Source organism: Zingiber officinale, chromosome 10A (assembly GCF_018446385.1).
Source record: "Zingiber officinale cultivar Zhangliang chromosome 10A, Zo_v1.1, whole genome shotgun sequence".
Classification (NCBI taxonomy): domain Eukaryota; kingdom Viridiplantae; phylum Streptophyta; class Magnoliopsida; order Zingiberales; family Zingiberaceae; genus Zingiber; species Zingiber officinale.
The window spans coordinates 87549050-87557819 of record NC_056004.1 but is presented as its reverse complement, the minus strand read 5'-3'; the positions used below and the strand labels follow the sequence as shown (position 1 = coordinate 87557819).

Below are 8770 nucleotides of genomic sequence, written 5' to 3'. Positions count from 1 at the left end.
GTGAAGCCCGGTTTTGACGATCATCCAGACTTCAAAGTGAGTCTGGAGATACGCTTCCATCCGACCCTTCCAGTCTCCGAAATCATCTCCGGAGAAGAGCGGTGGGCGAGCAGTGTTGTAGCCTTCTTGATGGGCCATTTTAGAAACACAATCTCGCAAAATAAACACAATAAAGCTTGTTCCAAGACTTAGTCTTGGATTAGTAGTGCGGGAGAGAAATAAAAATAGTAATTCAGGAATTTTGAGAAAAAATAATAAAATATTATTAAAATAATATTACTACAAATTTTTGAAAATGCAATATTTCGATAATTCCAACCAATGGTGAAAAGATGAAAATTAATTTTTCAAAAACAGTTTTGGAGGGAAAAAAAATGAAAGGCGTAAGGTTATATTTTTAACCTATATAAACGACAAAGCCACGAAAAATGCTTGAATGGTGGTTGCACCAATTCAAAGCGACCCCGCTCTGATACCAATTGTTGGATCGAGACGCGCTAGAGGGGGGGGGGTGAATAGCGCTCGTGGCTATCTTGTTCGATTATCGGAATCGTAAGAATTATTGGAGTAATTAAAATGCAGCGGAATAAAATAAACACAAAGACACAAAGGGATTTACTTCGTTCGGAGCCTAAGGCGACTCCTACTCGAAGGCCTGCGATCCTTGATCGCTTCCGGTGGGCAACAACTATAAGCTCGATAAGAATTACAGATTACAAAATGTAACAACAATTAGAATAACTTTGTACCGAAAACTTAAAGAAGAGAAAAACGAAGCTCCGGGTCGTCGGAATGTTGCAACAGCACTTCGAATGACTTTGTTAGCGACACGTTGAAGAAGGAAAGCTCGGAACTTCATTGATGAGATGCTGGTCGAAACCCCTTATAAAGGGTGTTCAAGGCGCCTTGAAGGCAGTTCAAGGCGCCTCCATCTTCCTAGTCTTCCGCGTGGATCAGATCTGAAGTGGTCGAACTTCATCCCTTGGGCGCCTTATACCTGCTCAAGGCGCCTTTATACTCTCCTTAGGCGCCTTGATGAACTTTCATGACCATTTCGGCTTTTGCACCGGCGCCTCAAGCTCCATGGGCGCCTCGGACCTATTCATCCGAGGCTTTAGGTTGCTCCTTTGCACCTGCAAGATATGTTAGTCCCAAACAATATCCTGCAACACAAAGTTAGCACAATAAACATGATAAATGAAGTATAGACAGTCTCCGGACTGTCCGAGTCTGACTTCGGGTTTCCGACCGGAAACCCTAGGTCGACCCGACGCCTTCTGTTCCCTCTACGGGGAACGCGTCCTCACCTACTCCACTCAGGAGATTTACCTGTTGCCAGTTGATCCTCCAGATCGACTGGACTTTTGCTCAGCACTCGATGCTTCCGGACTTTCTGCTGGACATCCGCTTCCCCGGCTAGTCCAGTCTTTCACCTGGTTCGCGACACCAGGACTTTCCACCTAGGGTTACCACCCCCTAGGACTTTTGCCTGAAGCCATCGACCTGCCAAGACTTTCCGCATAGGGTTACCACCCCCTATGACCTAGGGTTACCGCCCCCTAGGGTTTTCCCTTTGCCTAACCGCAGCTAGGACTTTCCTGAAATCCTCAAGTAGACTTGTTAGACTACAGAGAATCTTAACTTTGAATCCCTTTGTCATTATCAAAACTTAGGTTCGATCGTCGGATGCTTCCTGCACCAACACCACTCAACCTTATCGTCATGTCGGACTAAGTCCACCTGCAGGGTTTAACATGACAATCCTTATGAGCTCCTCTTGGGGACATTCTCAACCTAGATTACTAGGACACAGTTTCCTTCTATAATCGACAACACACACTATAAGTGATATCATTTCCCAACTTATCGGGCTTATTGATTTATCGAACTAAATCTCACCCATTGATAAATTAAAGAAATAAATATCAAATATATGTGCTTGTTATTATATTAGGATTAAGAGCACACACTTCCATAATAACTGAGGTCTTTGTTCCTTTATAAAGTCAGTATAAAAGAAACGACCTCTAATGGTCCTACTCAATACACTCTAAGTGTACTAGTGTAATTATATAGTTAAGATAAACTAATACCTAATTACACTACGACCTTCCAATGGGTTGTTCCTTTCCATTTTGGTCGTGAGCTACTGTTTATAATTTATAAGGTACTAATAATATGATCCTCTGTGTGTGACACCACACACCATGTTATCTACAATATAAATTAATTGAACAACTACATTTATCATAAATGTAGACATTTGACCAATGTGATTCTTATTTCTAGATAAATGTTTATACCAAAAGCTAGACTTTTAGTATACATCCTAACAATCCTCTCCTCTGGCGAAGCTGCAAGGCCGTGCCGATTGGCACGGCCTTGTGGTCTCTAGCTTCTGCTCCCTGAGGCACGGCAGTGCAAGGATGCACGGCCGGGCATTCCTTTGTCTCGGCCTAGGGTGGCATGGCCGTGCAATGATGCACGACCTTGTGCTGCTTTACCTCTGCCATGGCCGCACGGCCGTGCAAGGGTGCACGACCGTGCACTGCTCTGCCTCTGCCATGGCCGCACGGCCGTGCAAGGGTGCACAGCCGTGCACTGCCCCCTTTTGTCTGGTCACACGGTCGTGTGTTGCACGGCCGTGTTCTTTGGCTTGTTTCGGTGCGTAGATAATCACTGTTTTTGCTCCAAAAATCATTCCTGTCAACACAAAATCAAACAAAGAGCAGATATCTAAATAAAATAATATATATAATGAATACAAGACGAAAGAGGCAATAATGCAACGAATATATATGAATAAAGTACATGGATGTGCGCTAAAACATGCGTAAATGATCATAATATTTGCGCACATCACACCCCCAGACTTAAACCTTTGCTTGTCCTCAAGAAAAACGTTACAAACTATGTTCATACGTTCCTATAGTGTATCAAAATCCCTAGTGCATTCGCCTAACTCTATCAACTAGTTTCATTGATAAGCATGATTGTGGAGTAACCTAAGTATGACCTAAGCATAAGTTCTTTGTGCTCGGTGCAGTAAGTAACTCAAACTCTTCAAGTTTCAATTTCTTTTTTGTCCTAGTTAAGTCGTCATACAATTGAGTTCCTAATATTCTCGGTGATAGACACTTACCTGCCACACACTTGGTTCGTTTTCCTTAAATTACACAAGGTCTCAAAGGGTACTTCTCGGAATCAAGAGAAACATAACATTCATTTTCCCAGTAACCTAACTCGGTCTCAAAGGGGTGAACTGTTAATTTTCACTCACGACAACTATTTTTTTATCCCTTATTTATTTATTTATTAATTAATTAATTTATTTTATTTTTGGTACTATAGAGGTGTAGCACTTATTACACATGCGATGCATATGTTGGGATTTAGATTTTTCCAAATGAGCTTCCATGATCCGAGGTTATCCAGTAACCAAAATATAAATAAGGAATCACCATGGGAATAAAAGTACTAAACAATTTGGATGAATCATAACTATTTAAAAAGTATATCTACCATTTAAGCTTAAGTACTTAAGTGTAGTGAAAATAAGATCCTTAAGGTCAGACCAAAACTTATACAAAACTCCGTACAATACTTAGCTTATTTCATACTACTAAAGATAGAGAAAGGAGATACACCAAAAATACTAACACTATCTGGACAATACATGAACTAAGAAAATGCTAGTAATTTTGCTATCAGACAAGTCAGCGGTAATGTGAGGATTGATGTTGATGTAACTAAGCAGATATTTAACAGAACTACCATACACCTCCCCAGACTTAAATCTTTCATTGTCCCAATGAAAACCAAAAATGGAATAATGAAAAGGTTTGAAATAAAATAAATTACCAAATGATGCGTGCAAACGCCCAAGTCATTGACTTCTCCATCAGACAATCATGCTCTTCCTAATCTTTGAATCCTATATAAGAAAGTAGACAGGAAAAAATTAAGTAGAGGGCATGTGTTTATTATGAAAATAAGAAATAATTGAAGACATAAATAAAATAAGAAAGTACTTGGGTTGCCTCCCAAGAAGCGCTTGTTTAAGGTCATTAGCTCGACCACCTCATTGGATTCATCGAAATCTCACTCTTGGAGGGGTAAGATATTTCAACACCCTCCTACAAAGGGCTCTTATTATGGAGGGAGCTTTCAATGTAGGAGTTGAAAAATGAGGTATCGATCTCTCCATCTTCGTCTTCTTTGAAGTTCTTTCAGGTGGTCGAAGATGGTTCAGATTGAACTTCCAATTAGCAACCCAAGTGAAATCTGCACAAGCAAAAGAAATACAAATCTCCCATAAACATGTTAGATAAGATGGAACCATAACCATATTAAAATAAGCAGAATAAGAAATAAAAACTTAATCACATCCAATAAAGTCAATGATGGGTACCTCTATAATGTTTTCCAAAGGATCACAAAAAATACTAACCTTGCTTTGTTGAGTGATACTTGAAACTACTAAACCTGTGGATGCAACTTCCTCTGAAGCAAATGATGGTTCTGGCTCTGGCTCAGGTGTTGATGCTATGAAAGGTGGTGATTCTTGGGGCTTTGCTTCCATTGCAAAAGTCCCTACACATTTATCATCAACCAATTCCATTCTTACAAATTCCATATCATCAATTGGTTGTGTGATCGAAGGAGATGATTCTTGAGATGCTGCTTCCAAAACACAGCTCCCTACACATTCTTCAATATTATCATCATCAACAAAAGCATCAAAGAATAAACCAACATCAATATCCTCAGTGGGAGAATCATCTATAGGAGGATCACTAACTTCATTTGCAGTTTCAAGTTGATCTACCACATCACATTCATCATCCGAAAACTCAATTTCATCATAACACCTTGTAAACCCAGAAGGTAGATCTGAAAACTTATTGTCTGCTGCATTATCATCATAATCATCATCTGAAAAGTCCTCATCTTCATATACGTCCAGAAATCTACACTCAACCATATTGGTGTCACAGAATCTGCCAAAGTCTTTGTTTTCATTGACCCTCACCAGCCTTTGTGGAAAAGGAACTTTTAGTGCAGGTCTTGGGAAAGGTACTTCCTTTTTTCCATACTCCCTTTGAGCTTGTGGAGGAGGTCCAGCTTGCTTATCTAGTGTTGGTGTCATCAACCGTTGAGGAAAAGGTACTTGTGGCCTTTGAGAACTTCTTGGAGTAATGGAACTGAGTTCTTGAGGTCTTCTATTGTTCTTCTCCTCAATCTTAAACAAATCTTTCTTCAGAAGTTCTTCATGATTCTTGCCACTTCTCAACTTAATATCATTATCAGTTACACTAGATCTTGTCTGTGTAGGAGGAAGGTCTTCCTTGAACCATTTTGAAACTATGCTATTAATCTTTTCCCCCAAATGTTTGAACTCCTCATTCTGTGACTACTGAATTTCGACATTCTTGGTTGGTTGAACTGCATTTTGTTTGACAGGCTCTCTTGTATATATGGCTTGTACTTCTTGAATTTCTGAGGGAGATTCCATCCAACTTTTTCTCGACCATCCTTGGAGGTTCAATGCCACTTGATCAATTAATGTATAAGCTTCTTCTATACTCTTGTCTATAAAATACCTTCCAGCTGATAAATCTAACAAACACTTATCTGAAAAAGAAATCCCCCTATAGAATATGTGTAGAATCAGCCATTTCTCTAAACCATGATGAGGGCACTATCTTTGTAGACTCTTGAATCCGTCCCATGCTTCAAATATTGATTCTCCATGTGCCTGAGCAAAATTTATGATGCAACTCCTCATGTAGATTGTTCTGCTTGGAGGAAAAAAATGATTCAGAAATTGCTGCTCCAATTGTTCCCAACTTGTGATGCTTTGAGGATGGAGAGAATATAACCAAGTCCTTGCTTTATCCTTGATGCTAAAAGGAAATGCCATCAACCGAACTGCATCTGCTGATACTCCTTCACAATTCACCATATCACAAAGCTCTAGAAATGTCTCAAGGTGTAGATAAGGACTTTCTGATACTTCTCCTCCAAATTTATGACCTTGTATCATGAAAATTAACTCTGAGTCTAGTTGGAAACTTTCTGCTTCAATATGAGGCTGCACAATAGGAGATAAAAATCTTGCAGAAATGGGTGCAGACAAACCTCTTAAGGCCCTGCTTGACATGTTAGTGCTTATGGATATAAAAAAAAAAATTATGAGAAAAAAAAAATGAAGAATTAAAGACAAGAAATAAACGCTATAAGAAGAACAAGAAAGACAATGCAGAATTTAAATTGCAAGAAAAAAATGCAGTGTTTTTTTTTATTATGTATATGAAAAACAAATTGCAATATAAAATGAAAAAACACAAACTATTCACAAGTCTAGGTTAACTAAATTGCTAATCTACTAATGTTAATCGAAAATAGTCCCCAGCAACGGCGCTAAAAACTTGTTACGCAACCGCAAGTGTACGGTTTTGTCGTCAGTAATATAAAAGATTTGTCGAATCCAAAGGGACTGTTGATTAAGCACTAAAGATGTCACAAGTAAGTTATCTAGACGGTCAAAAGTTAGCTTTGGCGCTTGCAAACTAACGAGAGTGATTGAAGAGAGAAAGAAGGTTGAGAGAGAGAGAGAGAAGAGATCTTGGAGGGAATGAGCTTCGGGAGATGGATTCTAGGATTTCGATTTCATTGTAATACTAGGAGATACTACATAGATTGCTTAGTTTCTACCCTCTATGTCCATGCTCTTGTAGGAAGTCAGATTGGTCAATATCCCTAAGTATCGAATAGAGATGATCCATGTGAATCCTGTAACGGTTAACCCCCCTGTCATGAGGGCACCTCAGTAGATCGCAAGAATTCGTGTCTAGTAAATAGCAATAAGGATAAAGGTAGATGGTACGGGTTCCTACTTCCTTATGAAGGAATTGCCTCTCCTTTCAAGAAAATGTCCTAGACGTCCGTGAACGAGTTACCCTTGTCACTAGGGCCCCTCGGGTGTACGATCTAGGGCACTCTTTCTACGAGAGCAGCAACTCCTAAGGGATTGTTTCTCCTTTTAAGGGAACGTCTTAGACGTCCGGAAAGGGTTACCCCTGTCACTAGGGTACCTTGGTCAATATGCTCTAGGGCGTCCCCTTTGCGGGATTAACCATCCTCCACATCAATCAACAAAGCATGAAATATAAATATGTCACACAAGCATGAACAAGGCATGAACAAGTCATCGAATAAAAATAAGATAAATCTACATAGTTCTACATCTCCATCGCATTACAAGTACTTCCTAATCCTAGAAGAGGATGTCTATTCCATTGTGGGGGAAGAACAACCCCAAAACATAAAGAAGAACATACTTACAACCCTTGATATGAGAAAGAAGGGAAGAAGCGATGTTTGCCGATGATTCCGATATCTTGGGGATGCCTCCTTGCTCCGGAGATGGACGGATAGTGAAGGGACGGCGGTGGATGAAGCTTTACGGCTTTCCCCAAGGGGAGGGACGAAGTCCCGAACCAAAGATGATCCAAAAATAAGTTTCTTAACCCTTTTATAAGCTAGGGTATGGGCGCTGCACGGCCCGTGGCACGACCGTGCAAGGTTGGCACGACCACGCCCATCCTCTCCTCTGGCGAAGCTGCACGTCCGTGCTGATTGGCACGGTCGTGTGGTGTCTGGCTTCTGCTCCCTGAGGCACGGCCGTGCAAGGATGCACGGCCGGGCATTCCTTTGTGTCGGCCTAGGGTGGCACGGCCGTGCAATGATGCACGGCCTTGTGTTGCTTTGCCTCTGCCATGGCCGCACGACCGTGCAAGGGTGCACGACCGTGCACTGCTCCGCCTCTACCATGGCCGCACGACCGTGCAAAGGTGCACGGTTGTCCACTGCCCCCTTTTGTCTGGTCACATGGTCGTGTGTTGCACGGTCGTGTTCTTTGGCTTGTTTTGGTGCGTAGATAATCACCATTTTTGCTCCAAAAATCATTCCTGTCAACACAAAACCAAACAAAGCGCAGATATCCGAACAAAAGAACATATATAATGAATACAAGATGAAAGATGCAATAATGCAACGAATATATATGAATAAAGTATGTGGATGTGCGCTAAAACATGCGTAAATGATCATAATATTTGCGCACATCACTTAGGCAAAAGTCCTAGCTGCGGTTAGGCAGGTAGAAAACCCTAGGGGGCGATAACCCTAGGTCCTAGGGGTGGTAACCCTAGGCGGAAAGCCTTGGAGGGTCGAGGTCTTTGGGCAAAGGTCTTAGAGTCAGATACTCTAGGTGAAAAGTCCTGGTGTTGCGAACCAGGTGAAAGTTTGGGCGAGTCGTGGAGCGGACATCCAGCGGAAAGACCTGAAGACTCAGGAGCTGAACAAAAGTCCAGTTGGTCTGGAGGACCAGACTGACAACATGTATACTCTCCTGAGTGGAGTAGGTGAGGACGCGTTCCCCGCTGAGGGAACAGTAGGTGTCGGTTCGACCTAGGATCTCTGGTCGAAAATTCGAAGTCAGAACCGGACAGTCTGATGACTGTCAGACTTTTATATTCATTATTATGTGATAACTTTGTGTTGCAGGGTATTTTTGGGATTAACATATCTTGCAGAGACAAAGGAGCAAGCTTTGCCTCGGATGAACAGTACCCGAGGTGCCCTCCATAGAGCTTGGAGGTGCCTTGGGTGCAAGGCAGAAGGAGCACGTGCAGTAGAGCTGGAGGCGCCCTCCAAAGGATCTGGAGGCTCCTCGAACAGCCTTGAAGGCACCCTCCAAAGGAGC

At 41.7% G+C, this 8770-nt stretch overlaps 1 non-coding gene across 1 annotated transcript; it reads left to right on the top strand.

Moving 5' to 3' along the window:
* Positions 1-5684: 5684 nt before the first annotated feature.
* Positions 5685-5790, top strand: LOC122028357. The gene has a single exon (XR_006124754.1). It is a non-coding gene; the product is annotated as a small nucleolar RNA R71 (small nucleolar RNA).
* The last annotated feature ends 2980 nt before the right edge of the window (positions 5791-8770 follow it).